This window comes from Papio anubis, chromosome 4, assembly GCF_008728515.1.
Source record: "Papio anubis isolate 15944 chromosome 4, Panubis1.0, whole genome shotgun sequence".
NCBI lineage: Eukaryota > Metazoa > Chordata > Mammalia > Primates > Cercopithecidae > Papio > Papio anubis.
The window spans coordinates 102,622,888-102,649,635 of record NC_044979.1 but is presented as its reverse complement, the minus strand read 5'-3'; the positions used below and the strand labels follow the sequence as shown (position 1 = coordinate 102,649,635).

General features: G+C 37.9%; 1 protein-coding gene across 6 annotated transcripts in view; it reads left to right on the top strand.

The window, feature by feature from the left end:
- Nucleotides 1-12,964: 12,964 nt before the first annotated feature.
- The window catches only part of LOC103882917 (probable C-mannosyltransferase DPY19L1), a 68,205-nt gene continuing 54,421 nt past the window's right edge, over nucleotides 12,965-26,748 (top strand). For all 6 annotated transcript variants that reach the window (XR_004183250.1, XR_004183248.1, XR_004183247.1 and 3 more), the window contains exon 1: nucleotides 12,965-13,004. The gene's annotated coding sequence lies outside the window, so the exon portion shown is untranslated. The remainder of the gene's footprint in view (nucleotides 13,005-26,748) is intronic.

The following is a 26,748-nucleotide window of genomic DNA, read 5'->3' as shown; positions in this document are numbered from 1 at the left end:
TGCCTGGCTACTTTTTTAATTAAAAGAAGAGTTTATACACAATTGTTAAATCATTTATATTTTCTTGTAATGCTTGTTATAACTGTTTTTTCAAAGGCAGAAGGTACAACATCTACTGAAGAGAATAGAAGTTTCTGGTTTCGGTTGAGGGGTTCTTGGTGGTTTTGGTCCTGACCTGACCTTTCTCAGTCTTTAACCCCTGTGGTGCCTGGTAGGCAGTTTTCTGTCTACATGGGAGATGCATATTCAGTTGTTCAGTCAACACATGCAATTCATACCAAGTAGTTTCTTAAGGCTGTTTGGGCTCTGAGAACATGGGAGTGCGGCAGGGTGTGTGTGAGTGGAAGATAGACACGAAGGAAGGATAAAGTCTTTAGAACTCCAAAGGCAGGAGAAATTTGTTTTGCATGGAGGGGCTACTTCATTGTGACCTTGTAGAGTCAGAGGTATTTGGATAGGTGGAAATAAACCATGAGAATAAAAGCATACCAGGGAGAGGCAAAGGCCAAAATCTAGTGTGTGGAAAGCAGGTAATAAGCAGATCAGTTTTGCTGGGATGCATGTTCTTCAGGGAGTGTTGTGGAGGATTCAGATGGAAACAGTGGTTGTGCTGGATGATGAAAGGCCTGGGTAACTGACTGGGTTGAAACCTATTCCAAAGCAAGTGAAATAAATACAAAAATTGACCAATATGAAAACAGGATTCAAGCTGAAGTATGATCTCATGGAACGCTTGACTTTCCCCAGTCCTCAAAGTCAAGCAGTGACTACTTCAGCACGGCGTTTGTCAAATTGCAGGGCATCACTTATTAGAGAGTTTTACAATTGATTCAGTGGGTTGAGCCCATTTCATTTTAGATTAAAAAAAAAAAACTACAAAGTAAATAATATCATCTACCACACTAATAAGGATAGATACTATTTAGAGAAACTTCCATTTGCTGTATATATACGTCAGTAGGCAAGGTCATGAGCTAGTCCTGGGATAAATGTGGGACTCAGTCGGTAGGGACATCTGACAGAAATGTAGTGGCCAGGTACTGCATATCCAGCAGAAATATCATGAGGGGAAGAGCTGTTCCCTCTTTCTAAATTCCCCACTGTTTACCCTGGCTCTGGCGCATATCAAAGCAGAACAACTTCTGTCAGTGACATAAGTGTCTTTAACTGATGCCAGCAGTAAAGCATGTGGAGCCAAGATAAAATACGGGCAAGAATCTGGTCCAGGCTCATCCAGGCTCACACTAATAAAATGTAGAGATTTTGGGCCTGAGTCAGTACTTGGTTCTGGACTGGCCACCTTCCCTCGTGTGTGTACATCTGTCCTCTTGGCATCCCATTGGGATTTCCTTGACTGCTCTCCCCTGTTGGATCTCCTGTGCCCTTATCCTGTGTGTTCCTGTTTCTTGGTTTATTTTCTCATTTTGGTAGACCTCATCTTCTGGTAACTAGGTCTTGAGAGTAGAGAGCTGGGAGGTAAACATTTATGAAACTTTGCATATTTGAAAATGTCTTCATTTGCTTTCATATTTGGTTCACTGTTTGGCCAAGTATTGAACTCTAGACTTGAAAACATTGTTGGTTGCTTCAGATGGTGCTATTCAGATGTTCCTAAGTTATTCGGATTTCTAAACCTTTGTATGTGACCTTTGCTTCCCCTTCCTCTCTCTGGAAGATTGTAGAATATCTTCCTTGTCTCTATGGTTCTGAAATTTCAAAGCAGTATGTCTCAGTGTAGATCTGCTTTCATGTGTTCTCTTGTACCCCTGATGGGTTGTTTCAATCTTGTAACTCATGCTTTTGATTTCTGGGAATTTTCTTGGATTATTTCTTTACTTATTTTATTCCCTTTGTCTTCTGATTCAGAACTTTTATTGTTTGGATGTTCGTAGTTCCCAGTCCTCTAATTTTCTTTTCTTTTTTCCTATTTTTAAGCTCTTTGGTTTTGTTTTTCATTCTAGAACATTTTATCAGCCTTATTTTTCCAACCCTCCTACTGAGTTTTTATTTTTGATTATCATGCTTTTTTTTTTTTTTTTGAGATGGAGTCTCGCTCTGTTACCAGACTAGAGTACAATCGCATGATCTCGGCTCACTGCAACCTTCGCTTCTTGGGTTCAAGCAATTTTCTCTTGCCTCAGCCTCCCAAGTAGCTGGGACTACAGGCACACACCACCACGCCCAGCCAATGTTTGTATTTTCTAGTTGAGATGGGGTTTCATCATGTTGGCCAAGACTGTCTCGATCTCTTGACCTGGTGATCCGCCTGCCTCAGCCTCCCAAAGTGCTGGGATTACAGGCATGAGCCTAGGTGATTACGTGCCTGGCCTAGCTTGTTTTTTTAAACATCTTTTGGTCTCTACCTTCCATGTTAGGTGCTTTGCTTAGATGTCTGGCAAACTTAGGCTGTCATGATTAAGGCTAGAAGACCAAAAAAGCTGTATAGAAGCTCTAAATTGTGGTTGGAATCTATTAAGGTTGATTTTTTGTATAGTTTGAATAAATGATGTGAGCAGAACTTAGAGTGACTGCCAGTTCTTTGGTTTGCCTTTAAATGTAAAGGAAAATATAAAGTAACAGATGTCTTTTAGGGTTGTAAAAGGGAGGTGCGGTGTTTTATTAGGTTAACTAAAATGGAAGAGTATAGCAGATTTTTAAAGAAGTGATTGAGTAGAGGGGAGAACACCTAAATGAGTTTAAGAGACTGTCTTCTGTGTGAGAATGGAATAAGGTAGTGTTTGCAAAGGACCCAGAGGAATGCTTGCCTTCCAAAATATTTTTTTGGTTGAATAAATGAATAATTAATAAAATATTGAAAGAAAAACTTAGCTTATGGTAGCCATATATGAAAGGCACAATAGAAATATATTATCTGTCACATAAGCTTTACTAGCATTTACCAATTTCGCAAGTATTTTTCCAGTGGACTCATTCTGAAACTTTCCTTCTGCAGATTCCAATCTTCCCTGAAGACTGTTTTTGATTGGAGAAATTCAGTACATTTGTGACACTTATGTGAGGTTCTAGTCTAAGCTCTTTACAATCAGAAACTCATTTAATCCATATGGTTACCTAGTGAGATAGGTAAACCACTTTATAGATGAGGAAACTGAGACACAAGGATATTAAATAACTTTGCCAAGGTCACAGAGCTAGTCATTGGCAGAGTAGGGCTTTGAGTACCAACAATGGCTCCAGAGTGTGTGCTCTGCTGTCTTTTTTTTTTTTTTTGAAACGGAGTCTCGCTCTGTCGCCCAGTCTGGAGTGCAGTGGCGTGATCTAGGCTTATTGCAAGCTCCGCCTCCCGGGTTTACTTAGGCCATTCTCCTGCCTCAGCCTCCCAAGTAGCTGGGACTACAGGTGCTGCCACCACACCAGGCTAACATTTTGTATTCTTAGTAGAGACAGGGTTTCACCGTGTTAACCAGGATGGTCTCGATCTCCTGATCTTGCGATCCGTCCGCCTCGGCCTCCCATAGTGCTGGGATTACAGGCATGAGCCACCATGCCCGGCCTACTGGCTTTGAGAATACATTTTAAGTATTCTTTCCACAGCAATTAAATTGTCTGCAGCTTTAGTTAATTTTTGTTTAAAGATCCTGCATAATGAAGAAAAAAGTGTTTATTCCATTTCCAAAGTGAGTAGTATTTATATTTCATAAAAAGTTTTACTTAAAATATTAAAATGTTTCAAAGATATATGATATTAACAAGGATCTAGACTTGCCATTCTCTTTTCTGTTCTCATGTTCCAGAATATTACCGTTCTGTAATAGTTCATTTCCGAAGGATTCTGAGGTCCCAGGATTTTGCTGTTCTTCAGCTGATATTTCTGTACACATTGTTTTGGTTTGATAGGTGGAAGTTTACTCTTTCTAATATTGTCATTTTTCAGGATCCTATTTTGCTCCATTTTTAGCTGTTATACATGTAATTTTATATTTATTCTAATAGTTTCTTCAGTTAATTTTACTTAGAATCATTTATTGAACTAACGACACATTGGAGGGAAAGGTAACATACTGCGTGTTGGGGGACGGATTCTTAAATATCTGCTTTTGCGATTACACATTTCCCCAACTCCTCATCCTCTAGGTAAGATGACTGTAACTCCATACCTTCGCATAGTCTGGTAGTTTGTAGTTAGTAATTTCAGTATGGAAAGTTTCTCTTTTTTTGGAAGGTTTTTCTTTAATGGTTTTCAAGCCAAGGTTAAAATATACTGTATTATTTCTTTGGTGGTGACTACGAGCATCTATTTTAATGTTATCTGGAACATTTTTATGATTTGTTCCTTATATAAGTATTTTTTGGCAAATATCAAGAGGTCTCCAAATAAGTTAATTGAACAACTAACTTTCTATTAATGTGTCCTACAATGGGTATGTTACTTATTAGTATGTTTTTAAACTGAATTTTCACTGCTTTGTATATATATGCATATCTTTTGGCATTATTCAACTTTTTATAATCAAGTACATCAGTGGTCCCTTGCCCCATCTGTCTTCCCGACCCCATTGATCCCTTTGTCTAGGGAAAGCCACTTTCAGATCTTTGAAACCTCAGCAATTCTAATATGTAAAACCATGGTCCACAGTTACATTATTATGACTGTAAAAATGTTGCTCATGGCCGGGCGCAGTGGCTCACGCCTGTAATCCCAGCACTTTGGGAGGCCGAGGTGGGCGGATCATGAGGTGAGGAGATCGAGACCATCCTGGCTAACACAGTGAAACCCCGTCTCTACTAAAAATAAAAAAAATTAGCCAGGCGCGGTGGCGGGCGCCTGTAGTCCCAGCTACTTGGGAGGCTGAGGCAGGAGAATGGTGTGAACCCAGGAGGCTGAGCTTGCAGTGAGCTGAGATTGCGCCACTGCACTCCATCCTGGGCGACAGAGCGAGACTCTGTCTCAAAACACACACACACACACACACACACACACACACGAAAACAAAAAAACCCAGAAAATATTGCTTATTGCTGAATTAAGTAGTATAAATAATTGTTTATTTAGTAACTGAAAAATTTTCCTGTGGTTAATTATTGCTAATATTGTGTTTTCCTTGGTGTTCTGTATGCTGATTAATTCCTTTCCAGATCTACAACTGAACTGTGAACACTTATTTTATACTTTGTCAAATGTATAAAATCCATTATTTCATTTCTCCCACTCCTATCCCCTGGGGCCTCCCTCCTGGAGCTTCTGTCTCTGGTTCCATCCTAGACCCATCCTTCCCTGGGCTTCCGTATAGCGATTCCCTGGGAGTTTTGTTCACCACCATCCTGAGAATTCCCCTTTCCTCTCTTGCGTTGGATTCATTGTGTTTTGGACGCCAAGTTGGTCTCTTTCTGGTCTGTTTCATCCTTTTGAGGATCATATCCTCAGGTAATTTCCAAGAGAGTCACAGAGATAATTTTTAAATACATTTTGTTTGGCATGTTGGAATATTTCCTTTTTTATTTTTATACTTAATTACTGGTTTGCCTGGTTATTGATTTTAATTTTTCCTCAGACTTTTAAAGGCTTTGTTTGACTGTCTTCTAAGATGGAGTGTAGCTTTCAAAAGTCTGATGCTATTCTACCATTAGTTCCTTTTGTGTGTGGCTAGTTTTTTTTTCCTCTGGCAGCTTTTGGGTTCATCTTTCTCTCTTTAGTCCCCTAAAAGGTCATGATGTGGCAGATATTATTTCATCCTTCTCATTGCATACTTTGTGCGCTCTATCTAGGCATTTACTTTCTTCACTTTGGAGGAAAACTTTTTTTAGTATTATTTCCCTAATGACTTTCTCTTTTCCATTTTTTTTTCCCTGTTTTCTTGAAAGTTATTGATTGGATATTGGACTTCTTGAAGTCGAATTTTCTCAGGGTTTTTCTCCCTTATTTTATTTTTACATTTTATTGTCATTTCTGTTAGATTTCCAACTTAAAGAATCTTGAGTTTGAAAATTTCTCTGCCTGTTGCATTGTCTTTGTTACCTCTAGGTCCCCCTTCAATTTGTATTAGTTTCTATTTTTCACATTGGAAGCTTCCATCCCCACAGCCTGGTGATTCCTAGCTTGACATTTGTATCTAAGAATGAGGAGCTGGTTAGAAGGTTGCAAAGTGGATGGGTCTTAACTGACTAGTGGCTTTTATTACAGCATGAGCAGAGTGGAAACTGCTTTGTTTGGGGAGACCCAGGCTTCTTTCATCTTGTTGCTTTTTCATTTGCCAGCCTCAACTGCCTCTACCTGTGACCGGAGTCCAGGAGGCATATCTGATTCTTCACCTCAGTGCAGAAGTGACACCCAGTGCCAGTGACTCCTCCTCCCCCTCACCCCTGCTCATATGCAGACACCTATGCATGAGGGCTGAGCACACACTCACTGAGGCAGGGTCAGTGTTCCCTTTTCCTCACTTCCATCCCCTCTCTGGCAATGAGGTCGCTTTTTGAAGAGAACTTAAATAATCGTTTTCATGAACTTCTCTACATTTAATGAGGGCTGCCCAGAGTCCCTGGGTCCCCTCTGATCTGTTCCTAATCTCCTCCCCCTCTTTTGAACATTTACCCTTGTCTCTACCCAGTTCTCCATTGTTTCTGAGCTCTTGTGAGAAAAGCCTGGACATCCTTTTGTAGACATAAGTAGTCAGCAGAAAACGCCTTTTCTCCCACATGAGGAACCAGCTAGTCAGAGGACAATACCTTCATCTTCCGATTTTCTGTTCTCTGTTACCTTCTTTGGTCGTTGGAGGTTCAGAGTTTTTCTTTGATAACTGACTTTTTTAAGCTGCTTTATTTCTAGATATGTTCCAGAAGCCCTGAGGGCCTGGAAGATTAGTCTGTATGTCAAAGCGCTTTTTAATTTTGCTTGATGTCCCCTTTTACGTCTGAAGTGAATAGTCATCACTAACACAGTTAATTTTCCTACCGTCTCTTCCCATGATCCAACCAAGTTACCTATGAAGTGCTCAGTATTCTTAGGTTCTGTAGCAGAATGGAAGAGCGTTCTGTATTAATTTTCCACTCTTCCACTGCCCTTCACCTGTTTTAAGGAAAAGTTGAATTTCTTAAATTTCATGCCAGTTTTGCTTCCATTGTTTTACATGATATTTTCTTCTTTTTTATTTTCAAAAAATCAAGCATTTACTACTCATACAGGCTGGATTTTTGGCTGAAAACACGTCTTAAATAGGCTGTGAATTCCACCATCTCAAACTTTTCCAGCTATATATATATATTTTTAATATAGTATTAACTTGGCCTGCTAACGCATCTTTAATCAAACCCATTTGATCTAACAGTTGTGTATGAATATTTAAAAGATAAGTATTTTTATTTAGTATGCATAAATTGATGAAAGTTATTGGTTGGCAATATTGGTATCTTTTCTCCAAAACCTTCCTCTTTTTATGTCTTCATTCTCTCAGCAAATGACACTTCTGTCTACTCTAATGTCCAGTCTCACCTCCAAGAGATAGCCATGACTTTCCTCTTTCCTCTGTAATCCAAGGAGACACAAAATCCTATTTTTACTGTCCTGCTTCAGAATATCTCTGGCGTCCTTCCACTTCTGTGCCAGCCCATCACCCTGGGATGACTCTGCATCAGCTCATGGGGCTCTGCTCCCCGCTGGTCTTGCTCCCATGCTGCTCTGCACACTCTTGTCAGTGTGGTCTTATCATTTGAGGAACTGTAACCGAGGACAGTGCAGCTGGAGAACAGAGTGTGGGCAGGAGGAAGAATAGTGAAAGGAGTCGAGGTGTATGCAGGGGCCAGATCCTGCGAGGCATTTTTTACATGTTTTGGTGTTTGGGTTTGACCTTGTGGGCAGTGGGATGCCATTGAAGGGCTGTGTGGATGGAGTGGGATTGGGTCTATTCATTGTTAAAGACAACACACTCTGCAGTGTAGAGGGAGCAGGCTTTGGGTGGGGGGTGTCGGAGGCTGTAGCAGCCCAGGGGAAGAGGATGGGAGCCTGGGCTGGTATGGCGGTGGTGGGGTGGAGGGAAATGGACAGACTCTGGGATACTAGGAGGCAGAATTGTAGGGGAGGCTCCAGGGGAAGCATTTGTTCAGAGGAGAGTGATATTTCCGGGCAGGAGAGGGAGGAAGCATTTGGGAAGAGGCTGCAGGTGTTGGATAGGTAATTGTTCACCATGGAATGAAGGGCCTGGAGCACACAGTGTAGAGGTCTGCATAGGAGTTGAGGGTGTGGTGGTTGGGTCAGAGCAGAGGCTCACCTGAACACATGGCCCTGCCTGGTGTGACATGAGGTGTGGTGTGTTTGGCTGCAAGCTTTCAAAAAAAGGAATGCCAGCAGTCTTTTGATTGAATAGTTCTGTTTTCAGATACCCTTTCACTGTCTTTCATGGACAAGGCTTGGTCGTTGGTCCTTGGCACCATGGGTGAATTGAGGAGTTCACAATCTAATAAATGAAAACTTCTGTTAGAACTGGCAGATAGAGAGTTAAATTAAAGGCATTAATGACTTGCTTGAAACACTGGAAAGGACCAAGCTGAGAACTTTTCTCACCCTTCCTAATTCTTATCCTCATTCCTCATCTTTCTTTCCTATCTCTTTCCTTAGTAACCAGTGAATCCCCTCTCCCCCTGCCACCGTGAGTATAGGGGAAGGTTCTCAGCTCTGAACCAGGCCTGCTTGGCATTTCTTCATTGGGCTAGGAAGGTGCCCAAGCCTTCAATCTCCAACTTAAGATTGGAAATTATCTTAATTTGGTTATTTTCAAATTTTTCTCCATTTTCTCTTTCTTAAGCATTTATACAACAATAAGAAAACTTACTCATACGGTGGCTCAAGCCTGTAATCCCAGCACTTTGGGAGGCCGAGATGGGCGGATCACGAGGTCAGGAGATCGAGACCATGCTGGCTAACACGGTGAAACCCCGTCTCTACTAAAAAATACAAAAAATTAGCCCTGCGAGGTGGCGGGCGCCTGTGGTCCCAGCTACTCGGGAGGCTGAGGCGGGAGAATGGCGTGAACCCAGGAGGCGGAGCTTGCAGTGAGCTGAGATCCGACCACTGCACTCCAGCCTGGGCGACAGAGCCAGACTCCGTCTCAAAAAAAAAAAAAAAAAGAGTTATTTAATATAGTTTTGAATTAACACTGATTGCTTTTTTCTTTTCAAAAGTTTAACTTTGGGGTGGTTCATCATTTTTGTAAATAGAGATAAAAATGTCAATCATTAATAAAATCTATCAAAACTTGCTAATTGATTTAAATCTATACAACCGTAGCAGGTAAGAAGGAAGAGAATTATAGAATTCTTAAATTTTAGAACTGGAAAGTAATTTTAGGTCCTTTTTAGCTTTATTTTTTATTATCCCCTCATTTTATGTCTGAGAAAAATCAAGGTTTAGATGAATGAGATGTATGAGTAAATGTGGTAAATGTTTAACAAGCTTAGAATGTTTTAAAATTTGCACAATAGGAGCTTTCATATTTTCTGACAGTAATATTACAGAAGAGACTTTTTTTTTTTTAACCACTAGGGAATGCTAAAATATCAACTGATCAACTATAATGGGAAATTTTTTTTTTTAAATTTTAGATATTCTGATTGCTGCATCTTTTCTGTTTAGCAAATTAAAAGGACTTAGTATCCTCTATGGATTGGGGTGAGAGGGTGGACATCGAGAACACTATTTTAGATTTGTTTCAAGTCACATCATTTCACAGTGATTCTAACTCAGAACATTCCTTGTAGATAAACAAATTTTATTCTCTTCCTCTAGTTTTGCAGTTCTCAGAAATGTACTAGAAAAAAATCTGCCTCTTTTGTTAGTTAAGCAAAGCTGAGCCCATATTCATGTAAAGTGTTGGACCATAACCTGTATTTTAGTAATTTGGTGAAAAAAGAATGTTGTCACAGTGGCTCTGCTCTCAGGAAATTGTCCAACCTCAGAGCCTCCCAGGTTGTATGACAACTGAGTGAGGGTATGCGACTTCTTAGGCAAACCTCATCCTGAGATTTGGTCAGGGAATTGGATTTGTGAGTCTTTTGTTTTTTCCCTACCTTTACTCTGTCATTTAGAAAATTAAAGTTACTACATTTTCATTTTGATTCCTCATTGTTCCAGGGAATTTTTAAAAGGAAATTTTACATTAAATTCCTCAAGTGTCGTTTTTTAAAAAACTCATCTTTCTTGTGACATAAGACAATGATGTGTAATCTCCGTATAGTCACAACACTGAGCTTGTTGATTGTCTCCTTCAAATCCCTAGTATGTTTCCTTTAGCTTACTTGACCTGTCAGATTATGAAAGAATTAAAATTTTCCCCTGTGATCACATTTTATCATGTTCTCTTTGTATTTCTAGAAGTTTTAACTTGGTATTTGACCCTTACATTGGTTGTCCAAAGTAAACTTTATTATTTTTGAGACAGTTTCACCCAGGCTGGAGTGCTGTGGCGCAATCTCAGCTTATTGTAGCCTCCGCCTTCCCGGTTCAAAGGGTTCTTGACTGTCATCCTCCTGAGTAGCTGGGACTAGTCATGCGCCACCACATGGCTATTTTTTTTTTTTTTTTCCGTAGAGACAGTGTTTCATCATGTTGCACAGGCTGGTCTTGAACTCCTGGCCTCAAGTGATCCACCTGCCTTGGCCTCCCAAAGTGCTGGGATTACAGGCATGAGCCACCGTGCCTGGCCCCAAAAATTTTTATTTGAAGGAATACAATTAGAATTGAGTAAATGGAAGGAGATATACTGTGCAACTGAATGGCCATCATATAAATGACCGTCCTTCCCAACCCAAATTATGTATAAATTTAATGTCATTCTGATCAGAAGCCTGACAATTTTTTCTTGGGTAGGGGAGCAGGGTTGGGAGACTGGTTCAGATGTTATATGTAAGAATAAGTTGGTAAGAATTACCTAAATCTTAAAAATAAGTGTAGTTGGGGGTGGGGAGCTTTTTAAAATCATGTGTTAAAATTACCATAATGCTACAGTAATAAAAATAGTGTGATACAAAAAAAAAAAAAAAAAAAACCACACACACAGAGAATTAAGTCAGCTGCAGTTGAATGAAATAGAACAGAGTCTAGCATTGTAAGAAATTAGTATAAGATAAAGGCTGAATTTCGTTTCACTGATAAAAGGGATGTTTACTTGATAAAATGATATAATATAATTGGCTAGTTCAAGGAGAACAAAATTAGGGTGAAAGAGCTAAGTGGAAAATGCAATTAATAATATTAGAAGATATTTTAGGAGACTATAGTTCTGAGGTGTGGAAGGCCTTCAGAGACAAGACAGGAAGTGCAGAAGAAATAAAGGAAAATATCAACATATTTAAATACGTAAAAGTTTAAAAATTCTTTCTGACAGAATACACCACAAATTATATCAAAATACTCTGTCATACATATGTGTTAACTTAAAATAATCAAAAGGATCAGAATCTAAAGAGCGTTTATTCAAGCACAAAGTGTGAGGGTGGACCACTCAGGGACACCAACTCCAAAGGAATGAAGTCAGCCTTTGGAGGTAGGGAAGTTTAGGTTTCATTTATATAGGCAGAGACAGATATTTTTAGCAGGAATACAACATTGTTCATACGAATTGGCACATAGTCACAGCAGTTTGATTGGTTATAGGTGGTATTTCTTTTGGGGAAGGGTACATTTAACTTTTTTTTTTTTTTAGCAGAGGGTATAATAATGATGGGTTTTCTATAGTTTGATGTAAGCAAAGTAAAACAACACGGGGAACATTAATCTATAACAGGGGTTATTAACTACAAAGGTAGGCTCAAACCTTTAATGCTGCCGTTGTTTCTCTCTAGCAGCAAGTGGCTTTGTCTTCTGCTCTGTGGGGAACATGGAAACTCCACAAAGTACTTGCCACTAAATATGCAATCTTCCTCCTCTTTTGCCAAGGCAAACAGGCCACCTGTGCTGGGTCGCAGCCCTACCTGTCTCCTTCTGGATACTTACGTGGATTATCCCTGCTGGCCATTGCATCTCTTCCTCTTTTCCTCATTCATACATCACGAGAGTAAATACAGGGCCTTTGATGCCTATACCATCTCATTCTTTGTTTCCTCTCTGACCTCTCTGTGATATACCTATACTTATAGATAGAGAAAAAGAAGGAAGGATATTTGGGTAGAATAATGAGAAAGCAGCATGAGCTAAAACAAGTAAGAAGACCTCAAGAGTAAAGATGCAGAACATGATGAAATAAACCTAAACAAAGCCTTATGTCCCCTACCCAGACTTCGGGTATAGTAGGGAACATATTTCACTCTTATCTGAGCAAATGAAGGTTAATTGTTGGAACTACTGGATTATACCATCATAATTTCTTACATAGAGTTATAAGCCTGATTGTCATACTTTAATATTTGTGTTCTATTCCAGTTTTTGAAAACAAATGAAACATAAAACTTCATCTATAAACTGATATTCCTCAAGTGTATTCTGCAGAAAAGTAGCTTGGGGATGGGATTTGGGAAATACGAAATTAAATCTTTAATGTGTGGAAGTGCCTTGTGAATTTCTAGGAGCAGGTAGGCAGTGTGGGGTTTTCCATCCTCATGACCATGGATCCCTTTCCTTGCACATCTTTCTCACCCTTTTTCCTAATGTATATCATCTGTCCCAAGGAAAGCAGTTTGAGAAATGTTGAAGGACATAAATAAATATGAGGTTATAAAGAAAAAAGAAAAATCAGGTTGTATGATGTACAGTAATATGACTAGTAAGAATTTTTTATTCCCTTTCAGTTTGCGTGCTTTTCTGAGTCTATACATATTGAAGATAGCAAATGATTTCTTAAAAATGAAAAAAGATTATTTTGACTAATGAAATTTTGGAGGAAATAAACTATTTTGTAAATAAGCATAGGAGAGTTCTAGTGTGACTAAAATCTTTTATAATACCAGAGGTTATGATCTTATGTATTTTAAGGTTTTTCTTAGGATTGACCTGAATTTTTGTTTTTTTCTTTTCCAGTGGCAGCCGATTAGGAAATATCCTTCCTTCATTTTCTCTGTCTGTAAGTATAGGTATACCACAGAGAGGTCGGAGAGCAAACAAAGAACCAGATGGTATAGGCATCAAAGGCCTTGTATTTTTTGATTGTTAGAAATTCTTTTTTTGTGAAATAGGATTGTTTAGCTTTTTCATAGTAAGATTTAAAAAAAACTATTACCAAGCATGATTGATTCTGTTTTATGTAAAACATAATTGCATATATAAAGATGTGCACGTATGAAGAGGAAATTTCTTACTTTGTATTTTTTAAAAATAAATACTTTTTAAAAAAGTAATTCAAAGTGAATGAAAGGATTGCCTTGGGGTTCATATCTAATTAACCCATTTTTAGGACCCACAACATATTTCTGACCCATATTTCTTAAATATTTTTGCACTGAACTGAGACTAAACTATAAACATACATGTTCCTAATTACTTATTGACATAGTTATGCCATTTATATAAGATTTGGAAAAGAATTCTTGGAACACTTTGAAAACAATCTCATTAATCCTTATAATATTCTTATATGGTAGATTCCTAGTAAATATCCCAATAGCATAAAAATGGAAACAATAAAACATTAAGTGATTGGCTCAAGGTTACCCAGCAGGGAGATGATTTTATTTGTATTTTTAAAAAATTATTTATTTTAACTTACAAATAATAGTTGTAGATATTAATGGGCTACAATGTGATGTTTTGATTTATGTGTACATTGTAGAAAGAGTCAATCAAGCAAATTAACATATCTATTCCCTCACCAACTTAGCTTTTTTTGTGGTGAGAATGCTAAAAATCTATTCTTTTAGCAATTTTGAAATATGCAATACATTGTTGTTAACTGTAGTCACCAGGCAGAGCGATAGATCATTAAAACTTATTCCTCCTGCCCAACTGAAACTTTATATCCTTCGATCATCTCCCCATTACCCATCTCTCTCCTGAGCCTCTGGTAACTACCTTTCTGTTCTCTGTTTCTATGAGAATGACTCTTAGATTCCGCATATAATTAATATCATACAATATTTGACTTCCTTTGCTTGGTTTATTTCACTTAGCATAGTATCTTTCAGTTCCATTCATAGTGTCTCAAATGACATAATTTCCTTCTTTTTTTAAGGCTGTGTCATATTCCGTTGAGTATGTATAGCACATTTTCCTTATTAATCTCTTTATGGATACTTAGGGTTGCTTCCATATCTTGGCTATTGTGAATAATGCTGAAATGACCACGGGAGTGGAGATATCGCTGACGTACTGATTTCAGTTCCTTTGGATATATACTCTGAAGTGGGATTGCCAATTCTACTTTTAGTGTTTTTGAGGAAACTTACATGGCTTTCTAGAATGACTGTATGAATTTACATTCCCACCAACAATGTGCAGGAGTTTCCTTTTCTCCACATCCTCTCCAACACTTATCATTTGTGTTTTTTGATAATAGCCATTCTAACAGGTGTAAGTTGATATCTCATTTTGGTTTTAATTTGAATTTCCCCTATGATTTGAGAAGCTGAACACTTTTTTTTTCATGTATCTGTTGGCCATTTGTATCTTTCCTTTTGAGAAATGACTTCAGATTCTTTGCCCATTTTAAAAATTGAGGTGTTTTCTTGCTGTTGAGTTATTTGAGTACCTTATATATTTTGAATATTGGCCCCTTATCAGAGGCATGGTTTGCAGATAATTTTCTGCCAATCCTCGGATTGACTCTACACTCTGTTCATTATTTCCTTTGTTGTACAGAAGCGTTTTAGTTTGACGCAAACCTATTTGACTATTTTTGCTTTCCTTGCCGGTGCTTTTGCAGTCTTATCCAAGAAATTATTGCCCAGATCAATATTGCACATCTTTTTGCAGCGAGAGGATTACAAGTTTCTTGATTCCCCATTTATCTCTCCAAACACGAAACTCTTCAGTAGGGGAGTAGCATTTCAAAGAAGACATCACTATAATTTATCTTTTACAAATGAAAGGTGCAGAGACCTTTTCTTGCCAATTTGTGGACCTCTTTCTTCGTTTTTCTTTCATTCTTTCTTCCTTTCTTTCCAGTGTTGGTAAGTTTTCGGCCTGTACACCAGGTACTTTTTGATGATTGAGTTATGTAAGTAAAACAAAGACTCCTATCCTTGTGGACAATCATGTAAACGTGGGATAATCTTCTACCTTAAAGCAGGAGAATAACTGGCTTATTTGGGCAGTAGCAAGGAGGAGCAGAGAGTGATAGAGGATAAGGTCAGACAGTTAATAATTGGAGGTAGGATAGAGTGAGAGCAGATTTCTGTAGGTCATTGTAGGGTCTATTTGGAGTGGATGGAATGCCTCTAGAGGATGATGACTAGTAGAATGACATGATTTAAATTACGTTTTACATGAATTTGGGAAACTGTAAGTACAAGATGTATAATTTTATGAAGTCTATTCACTGGTATGTCTATGGATTTGTGAACTTATATTAAACTTACAGTAACTTCAAAAGTTCAATAAAAACAGTGTGTTAATCTTAGCAGCATATCTGCTGATGTAAATTTGAAAAGCAGTTTACAATAGAAAAGTAGCCTACAACATTTTTTATGACCTTGCCCCAGCTGGATTTCTGCTTTTGTCTCACATCACTCTTCAGGCTATTTTTGTTTGTTTTGCTTCAGCCCTATTGGCCCTTCTTTCTCCAGTTCCCGGAAAGGACTATTCCTTTTCCTTCCTCAGGGCCTTTGCACACGCTGTTTCCTATGCTTTCTATATGCCTCTGCGCCCCCTCATCTTGACCTGTGCCTAATTAACTCCTAGTCATCTTTCACAACTGGGCATTTCAGTTTGCATCTCAGTGGTGTCCTTAATTTCTTCCTGCAGATCTGGATTTCCATCTGACATAATTTCTCTTTAGTTTTAATAATTTTATTTAGCATTGTGATAAAGATCTGCCAATAAGTCCCTTAGTTTTTGTCTGTCTAAAAATGTTATCTTGCCTTCATTTTTGAAGTGTATGTTTGCTGAATAAGAATTATAGGTTGATAGCTTTACCTTTCAGCACTTTAAAGATGCCATTCCATTAACTTCTGGCTTCCACTTAAGAAGTCAGCTATAATTTTTATTGTTGTTCCTCTGAATGTAATGTGTCTTTTCTCTGTTGTTTGAAGATTTTCGTTATATATTTGTTTTTTATTGGTTGATGGTGGTGAACCTAGACGTGCTTTGTTCATTGAATGCTTTTGTTTTGTGGGTTGGTTTTTATTTTTAATCAGTTTTGGAAAATTTCTAGCCAAGATCTTCTTTTTAAATACTTTATTTTCTCCATTCTTTCTCTCTTCTCCTTTGGGGATTCTAATTACATGTATGTTCAACTTTTAAAAAATACTATCTCACAGATTTTTGACATTCTGGTTTTTTTCCCCATTTTTTTTTTTTTCCCCTCTCTATTCCTCCCTTTGGGTGTTTTCTCTTGCCATGTCTAGGAGTTGATGGATGCTTTATTTTGATGCATGCAGTCTGCTATTATCACTGTCTGGTAAATTCCCTCTCTGCCTTCCTCCCTTCTTGCCTTCTTTCTTCCTTCGTTCCTTCTTAGGATTTCCATTTTTTTCCCCTAGAGTCTCCATTTTTCTGTTGAAATTTCCTATCTCTTCATTCATCTCACTAATATTTTTCTATACGTTTTAAAATCTAATTATTGTAGTTATTTTAAAGTCTGTCTTCTAATGCCAACACCTACATTATCTGGGAATTTAACTCCATTGACTTTTTTTTCTCTTGATTGTGGATCGTGTTTTCCTGCTACTTTGCATGTCTCATAGCTTTTTACTTTATGGAAGACAATTTCTGTAAAATAATGATAAAGGTTGAACTAGATAATCATTTTTGCCTCAATTTCCCTAGAAAGGGAACATCTTCTTTTATGTCAAGCACCTGGGAAGACAGACTGAGAATTTGGGATCCCACATGAAGCCCTGCCAAGCAGGGCAGTAGTATAGTTTTAATTTGTTTTAGTTTACTTCCAGTTTCAAATGAACTACAGTGGTCTCTTTTTTCTTTGTCTCAGTCTCCAACTTTCCCGGTGCTCAACTCAGGGGACGATTCCTTTGATCTCACCACTCTTTAAACTGGGAAGGGATTAGTTTTCAGCTTTTTAGTTAATTTTAATCCATCTCCAGATTCAGCCGTGGCAAGGCCCTGGAACCTAAGCGCTGTGTGTGAGATTGTGAGCTCACTGGGTTCTGACTCTCCCCAACTTCTTTGCCTGCCAGATTCACGTGTGTGTATGTCTATGTGTGTCCCAGGTTGAGGGAGGGGTGGCTGTCACAACAAATACTCATTTTTGTGTTTGTAGCTTTTTCGGATTCTTGTTTATATGGTTAGAAGTTCTTTTGTTCCAGCAAAGACTCTCTGCCTATGGCAGATCCGTACCTAAATTATGCAATTGTTCCCAGGTGTGACGGTAGAGCCAACAGCTGTTCTATATCTTCACTTGGGGTATGTCTAGTTCCACTGTAAATCTTATACTAGAAAGGCAGTACAAGAAAATTGCATTTTTCTCTGTTTTTTCTCCAGCTTTTTATTTTGAACAAATTGAAACTTATAGAAATGCTCTAGATTCACTTTCATTTACCAGTTTTAATATTTTAACACATATGCTGTCTCTCTTATACGAACACCGGCAGACATTTTTCTAATCCATTTGAAAATGGGTTGGAGATATATCTCACCCCTAAATACTTCAGAATATATTGTCTAAAAGCAAGACATTCTCCTACATAATCACAATACTGTTATCATACTTGAGAAATTTAACACTAATAATTATACAGTAATATCTTAATATAACCCATATTCTCATTTACATAGTTTATTCCCATAAATTATTTGATGCTTTTATTTTGGATCCAGAATCTGATTAAGGATCGTACATTGCATTTAGTTGTCATTTTGTTTAGAAAAGTTTATCTCAAACAGTTTTTTCTCTTTTTATTTAATGGCCTTAACATTTTTGAGGAGTCTGAACTAATTATTTTGTAGAGGTCTGATAATTTGTACTTGCCTGATTGTTTCCTCATTAAAATTGTTTCCTCAGATTAGACCACTTTATTTTATTTTATTTTATTTTGAGATAGGGTTTCACTCTGTTGCCCAGGCTGGAGTGCAGTGTCACAATTTTGGCTCACTGTAGCCTCTCCCTTTCTGGTTCAAGTGATTCTCGTGCCTCAGCCTCCTGAGTAGCTGGGATTACAGGCATGTGCCACCATGCCCAGCTAATTTTTATACTTTCATTAGAGACAGGGTTTCACCATGTTGGCCAGGCTGGTCTTGAACTCCTGGCCTGAAATAATCTGTCTGCCTCGGCCTCCCAAAGTGTTGGGATTACAGGCGTGAGCCACCACGCCCAGCCAGATTAGACATTTTAATGAAGAATGTGGCACATACGATGTTGTGTCATTTTCTTTGCATTACATCTGGAGGCATACAAAACCAATTTGTCCCATAATCAGATTTACTAAGTTAAATCACACAGTTAAGGTGGTATCTGTCATATTTCTCTATTATAAAAATGCCCTTTTCCTTTTAATAAGTGAAATGTGGGATGATACTTTGAGACACCAATACCCTCTTCCTCTGTAACATTTACCAACTGATTATGCATCCATTGATGATCTTTGCCTGAATTAATTATTACATTAGCTGTTGCAAATGGTAATTTTCTAATTCTAATTTCATCTGCATTTAATGGTGTTCTGTAAAGACAAATCCCCTGTCCTGCTGTTTTCTTTTACTATATATGCATAGTTTTTAAAAAATTTATTCAATGTTTCATAATCCATCGCAAATCTTTTTGATATTCTCATTGTCACACATTTGGCTGGTAATAGTCTCCCCACATTTTAATTATATATAATTTTCATACATTAAGATTTGCATGTTTTAACTATTCAGTGGATCTTTACATATGTATACAGTCTTGTATCCAGGAACTAGATCAATATATAGACTATTTCCAGCCCCCAAGCAGGCTCACCTCTGTTCCTGTCCCATCTGTATCTTTCCCCATCCTTCAAAACAGGTAGCTACTCTTCTATCTCTGTCACCATTGATTAGTTTTGCCTGTTTGGGGGTTTCATATAGTGGAATCATACTTTCTTATGTCTGATGTCTTTCTCTCAGTGTATGTCTGTGATATATTTCCACATTGTTTTCTAAAGTGCTTGTGCCAGGTTTTACCCCCATTGGCAATGTACGAGAATTCCAGTTTCTTTCATCAATACATCCTTGTCAGTGCTTGGCTTTGGCAGTCCTCTTAATTATAGTCATTCTGATGAGTGAAATGGTACCTTATTATGGGTTTCGTTTGCATTTTCCTGATTGAGCACCTTTTAATATGGCTTATCTGATTTAGAACTCTTTTCTTTAATACCTAAGTCTTCACCCATTAAAAAATACTTGGGTTATTTTATTCATATATGAGAACTCATTGTCAATTCCGTGGAGTTCTTTGTAGAATATATGTTCTGCAAGTACCCTCTCACCACTTATGACCTGCCTTTTCATCTTTTCAGATTTTGTGATTTTTATCTTTGTGTACACAGATCTTTTTGGGGTTTTTTGATGAAGTTCTTAATTTTCATGAAGTTCCATTTATCAGTCTCTTATGTTCAGTCCTTTTTGTGTCTGATTAAAAACTCTTTGCCTACTGTAGGTCATAAAGATTTTCTTGTATTTTCTTTTAGAAGCTTAAAGAAAATATAAGGGAAAATCTTGGTGTAGCTTTCACATTTTGGTTTATAATCTGTCTAGAATCTTGTATAGAGTATGAAATAGGTTCGAGATTCCTTCCTCCCCTACACCACCCCAAATGGGATGTCCAATTAACCTAGTACCATTTGTTAAAAAGAAAATTCTTTCCCCGCTGAATTGTAGTGGGCCTTGTGTCATAAATAAAGTGACTATATATTTTTGGATTTATTTCAACACTCTCCATTATGTTCTATTTGTCCATTTATCTTCAAGCCAGTATCACATTGCCTTAAATATTGTAGTTTATAAGTTCAATATCTGATAGTAAAGATCTCTAACCTTGTTTTTCATCAATATTGCCATAGCTGTTCCAGGTCCTTTGTGTTTCTATACAAATTTTAGAATCAGCTTGTCACTACTCCCCTGTCTTTCAACACATACACAACCTGTTGGTTGTGTATTGGATCTCTAGATTAACTTCGAATGGACATTGCTGAATATACTAAATCTTCCAATCCATAAACATAGATTTATATTCATCTCCTTTAATTTCTCTCAGCAATGTTTTATGTTTTGCACATATTTTATTAATCTCTAGATATTTTATGATTTTGGCACTATTTTCTGCCCTTTTGATATATCTCATTGGTGTCTGAACACTTCCTTTCAAACACAAAAAGATTCCAGAAACAAACACAAAATAGTTTCAGAGTTACTACACTAATGTCATTACCAATAACAAACCTACCAAGTATGGTTCAGTATTTCTCTACTTATTTTTCTCCTAAGAGTATATTCTACTAAGGAGGTGTAGTCAGAGTATAAAAGTTAAACAATTCAGAAGCAACCTGAATTGTTTTTATTTCTCCATGTTGTATTATCATTTTGTTAGTGCAGTTTGAATCATTTGTTTCTGTTTCTATTTATATTGCCTTTATGCCTTGGCTAATGCTTTCATTTTGTAGTCAGAATTTTGGTTATGTTGATAACCTTGAGCAGTGTAGTTTATAACCACATGATAAAGGTGGTAGAGTTGATACTGATAACATCTTGCCAGATATATTTTCTATTTTAGATGAATAAGTAGTGGTCAAGTTCGAGTCATTGCAACAATGGGTGGAAACGTGGAGGTGTACTCACTGCTTTTTCAACAAAGTTGACTGCTTTCACAGAGGTTTTTTGTAAATTTAGGATAGGATATACTGATATCTTAGATTTTCAGAGACAAAAAGATTCATGTTTTTTGTTATACAACCAGCTGAAATTCTTTATAAAGATAGTAAAGTTTAAAATAGCATTTCCATATCACTGACACATTAAACCCTCTATGAGCCAAAATTGTATTATAAGTTCAGATTGAAATATATAACTGGTTAATTGAGCAGCTTATGAGTACAGGCTGTGCATCTGTAATCTGAAAATCTGAAGTCTGAAATACTCCAAAAGTCCAAAACTTTTTGAATGCCAACATGACTCTCAAAGGAAATTCTCATTGGAGCATTTCAGATTTTGTTTTTTTGGATTAGAGATGCTCAGTCAGTAGGGAAAATGCAAATATTGCAAAATTTGAAAAACTCTGAAATCCAAAACACTTCTGGTCCCAGCATTTTGGATAAGAAATACTCAACCCGTGGATGGTACAAAAATAGACCAAAACTCCAAGAAAGCAACCAGGCTTACTTATTATCAAGATACAGTGCCCTGAGACGCACAAAGCCTACTCCAAACTAAGGATCTTCCTAAATAATGGGACTGCCCTAAGAGCATCAAACAAGAGATAATCAAGCCATGTCTCTTAAACCTAGCATTTTTATGTTTACTATGTGGATAGCAGGATTCTTAACACCTATAACATTCTCTGAAGAGAGGTAGCATAACCTTCATGGTGCCAGCAGTCTTTTAAGGAAGCACTGATAAACATAATGTTTAAAGCATTATTATAGTTAATATTAAGCAATATGAAGAAATAGTATAATCAATATAGAAAAGCAGCAGTCAGAGGTGGGTAATTTGTTTTAAACCTAAACTTTATAGTAGCAAGTTAGGATTGATACAGCAAATAGCAACTCTAGTAAAAACTCTTGGAATAAATCTTAAACATGATCTGTTTGATACTAATACTGACCACAATTTATTTATTTATTTATTTATTTATTTAAAAAAAATTTTTTATTATTATTATACTTTAAGTTCTAGGGTACATGTGCATAACGTGCAGGTTTGTTACATAGGTATACTTGTGCCATGTTGCTGTGCTGCACCCATCAACTCGTCAGCACCCATCAACTCGTCATTTACTGTTGGGGGCCGCACCGGGGGTGGTGGAGAATGAAAGAACACACACAAAGACAAAGACACACAGAGAACATGGCGGCCACACTCGGAGCCTCCGCCTCACTTTATTTATACTCCATAAACCTCACGTCAGCAGAAAGAATGCAATGGAAAACAAACTTTCTTTTCCCACATGTAACCTTCTACTCAGTACCTTGTTTCTATATTCTTTCTTTTTTTTTTTTTTTTTTTTTTGAGACGGAGTCTCGCGCTGTGGCCCAGGCTGGAGTGCAGTGGCGCGATCTCGGCTCACTGCAAGCTCCGCCTCCCGGGTTCACGCCATTCTCCTGCCTCAGCCTCCTGAGTAGCTGGGACTACAGGCGCCCACCACCGCGCCCGGCTAATTTTTTGTATTTTTAGTAGAGACGGGGTTTCACTGTGGTCTCGATCTCCTGACCTTGTGATCCGCCCGCCTCGGCCTCCCAAAGTGCTGGGATTACAGGCGTGAGCCACCGCGCCCGGCCTCTATATTCTTTCTTATCTACCCGCCTTCTTGGCGCGTACGGGAGTTCATTAAAAGTTCAGTTGGAGATACTGTCCTTGAGCCCTATCTATTCTCAGCATACTGTTTTCAAAGGCCCCTGCATTTCCCCCCTTTTAATTTTGTTTTGCCTCAATCCTAAAAAGGTAGCCCATATTTGTTCCTGTGTTTTCTTTTGTTTTTTGTGGCGACGGAGGGAGCATCGAATCACCAAAAGAAGTAGACCCAAACCAAGTGCCCAAAGCAATATACTTCCAGAGATTGTAGAAATCCATGTTTTTATCTGAGTCCATGGGTTAAAGGCAGCAAGGCGCTGCCCCAGCTCCTGCAAGGTTACAGTTCCAGACAGCACATGTAATTGTTGTCGAAATGCTTCGGAAATGTTCTGAGTGAGCTCTTGAATGTCCAAACTAATATTTTTATGGCCAATTAATAACTTTCGGATTACAGTCCGATTTTGAGAGATGTTAAAAGGCACAGGCGTTACACAAAATTGAGTGGAATTCCAATCACATTGTAATGTTACCCGAGTACTGAGTACAGTGAGCTGATCTCCAAGCCATGTCAATGCTTGCTCCATGTTGTCCAATCTTTCAGCAAGTTGAGAATCAATGTTTCGTTGTTGAAGCCATAACCGGTGAGATTGTTCATGCCATTGCTGCACAAATTCAGCATTTTGTATGCTTTGATGAAGAGCGAGCCCTGCTACAGCCGCAGTGGAGGCAATGGCAACAAGACTCATCACCGAGGCAATTATAAGTCCAAGGGCACGGCGGGTTCGCTGAAGAGAAGTCCAAATATAAGTTTCAAGAGGTGATGCCCCACACGGTCACGTAAGATTAACAGGTAGCCAAATTTCCTTACGAGCCCTGAGGATATAAATATCCCCAGCAAAGTTGTGCCACCAAGAATGATTGAGGCAAGACAAAAATGTACACGTATTTGTACAATTAATAATTCCCATATTATTATCCCATGTCAAATTCCCTGCTAATAATAGGTAGGGCTTACGGACACAAGCAATAATATATCGAGAGGTATTCCAATATAACTGAATATGAAAGGAATTAGTTGGGTTAGAAAGATTAAGAGACATATTCCCCACAAAAGTGCTAATGGCATTGCCTGCAGCTAACAACTTCCAAAGATGACTCTGTACTTAGGCCTCCTTCACACCATACCAAGGTTTCATTATTGTTAGCAGCAATACTTTTATTTACCCGGTGCCATTTCAAAGGTATGTGACTAAATTTTGTTTGAAAATCACCGTGCACACTTCAATCAGTTATTTGCATCCCATTGTATTCTAATAAAATCCGGGTTTTATTTCCCCGACATAGTTGCCACTCCAGCACCTCAATATTAGGAGAAACCTCTGGAATAGGACAAAAAGGTAAAGAACTAGGAATAGTTTCATTACTATATACAGTATGATTATAATAACAGTATTAGCAGCCACATAACTATGATTATAGCGAACAACCCAGGCTTCATACGATTTTCGGAGACAATGAGAACTATTTCCCATGCATATTGGAAGTTCTTCCACTCCAAATTGGTATGTGTTGTTTATAATTTCCGTTTCCCGTTCTATATTGTCCTTGTCTATATAGGGGGACGGCATTCAAGTAGTGTCATTGGTGAAAACCTTAATTTTTGCCTCTCCCCAGGCGACTCCCTGATACAAGGGTGGAAAGGGAATATAAGTGCAATATTCATACAAAGCCTCACTAAGGGAAATAAGTCCCCCGCCAAGGCACATCCAACAAAGGAAGAAATGCATGCTGAATCCAGTTTTCTTTTCAACAGGGTTTCAATCATCTTGTAGGAAACCACTCAGGTCCGCTTCCTGTAAGGACAAGAGCATAGTCCTGTCCCTGTTTTAGAACTTGCCCTTGAACATACTTACCTTCTTCATTAGGATACCAAATCTTTAAATTGTCAGCGGGGACTATCACCGAGGGAGGTGAGGAAAGATGGGTTACGACAGCGGAGTCTTGCAATTGTCTCCATTGATTCAAAAAATAATTAAGGTAAAAAGAACCTTCAAAATCAAAAAAATTAAGGTAGAAAGGTTAACCTTCAAAAAAATCTGTTTTTTTTTTGGGGGGGGAGCTCATTTCCCCCTTTTTGTTTTAATAGTTGAGTTTTTAAAGTTAAATTTGCGCGCTCAATGATGGCTTGACCTTGACTGTTGCCTGGGATCCCGGTGATATGTTGAATATTGTATTGCTGTAAGAAAACTTGTAATTTATGAGAGACATAGGCAGGGGCATTATCAGTTTTAAGTATAAAAGGAATGCCCATAATGGCAAAACAAGCTAAGAGATGTGTAATAACAGGATCAGCTTTCTCAGATGGCAACGGAGTGGCCCATTGAAAATGAGAAAAAGTATCAATGGTATGATGAACATACTTTAATCGTCCAAAAGAAGGAATATGTATAACATCCATTTGCCAAATTTGATTAACTTGAGTACCTCTCGGGTTAACTCCAGGATGGAAGGATGGAATGCTCAAAGGAGCACAGAAAAGACAAGCTCGAATAAGAGAACGAGCTTATTTACGAGTTAAATGAAACCGTCGTTGAAGGCCAGAACTATTAGTGTGATGTAGAGCATGTTCTTGTTCTGCAGCCTGCAAGTGGCCAATTAGAAGTGAATCAATCTGAGTATTTCCATGAACTAATGGTCCAGGCAGTTGAGAATGAGAATGAAGATGAGTGATGAATAAAGGAGCTCGACGTTGGCTCAAAGTAGAAAATAACAAGGAAAAGAGTTTTTGAAGAGAAGAAGTAGCACAAAGAGGTAAAGTGGCCTGAGAAATATAAGAAGTAACATAAACGGCATATTGAGAATCACTAACAATATTACAACCAGTAGTAGGGAAATCAAGTAAGACCATGAGAATAGCAAACAATTCTCCCTGTTGCACTGAGGGATAAGGATAAACTGTAACTCAAGATTGATGAAGCTTCTTGCCAAGAATCAGAAGTTGCAAGAAGATAAATGATCTGACTATGAGTGAATTGAGAGATAATTAAGGAAGGATCTCCTCCCCAAAGTTGTCAACAGTGATGCCGTCCTTTGATGATCAGTTCAGCTAAACGATCGATATAAGTAGCCAAGCGTTTAGATGTTTTATTGGACAAAAAGATCCATTCTAGCGGCCGATTGGTCTGATGAATCATTCCTGTAGGAGAATGTAAAGTATGAAATAAACAAAGGGAAAGGGGAACATTGGGAAGGATATAATGTAAATGAGCCTTTTGAAGTTGCTCTTCCACAAGCTGGAGTTCCTGTAAAGCCAAAGGAGTTAAATGACGTGAGCTGTCCAAGTGACTGTCTCCTTCTAGAATAGAAAAAAGATGTTGTAACTGAATAGAGAAAAAACAATTTTTGAGATCTATGACCATTAATTTTTAACTTTGTGGGATAAGGGCAGGATTAGGAAGACCGGGCTGTAAACTTTCCCTAGGTTTAATGTAAACATTTATAGTTTTAAGACAAGACAAAGACGGGAATTCCATGCAGAAATACGTGGCTTTATATTCCTCTCGGCCATTTGTTTTTTGACTTACTCTTTTAGAGTCCTAAGTATTTCTTTAAATAATGGTCACTGTTTCACCTAAATAGGAGTGGTGGCTCTGAGTTTAAAGGATTGTAGCCCATTTTGAACATCATATTTTTGGCAGCTGAGGAAATATGAGGAATGTTTAAAAAAGCAGCAAATTGTTGTGAAGGATCTTGTTCCCAAAAATTAATATTGATAGGAACAATATAAAAATAAAAAAAAACACTTGACCTTGTTGACCTTTAGGACCGACACAGGTTAAAGGTTCTATGTCTTGATAAATCACAGAAGCAGCACCTAAGCCAGTGAGTGTAACTGAAACTTGTCTTTTTTCCTATTGTATAGCCCTCTAATTTAAACAAATAATAGACATATTCACCACTGTATCAATTAACCCTTTAAAAACTATTTCATTAATGTGCAATGAACATAAGGGCTTTTGATTAGAAACTAAAGTTCCCAAAAAACAGTTTTTTCTGTGCTACCAAACCCTCCCTATTGAGAATACGTTCCCCTGCCTCTAGGCATATAAATTGTGAGACTTGAACCATAATAAGAATTTTATTAGTAACATCATGTCCTTTTGGCAAAGGGCCACACACTCTAATAGCTAATTTATATACTCCTCTATTAGGAGACAAAGTATAAGGCT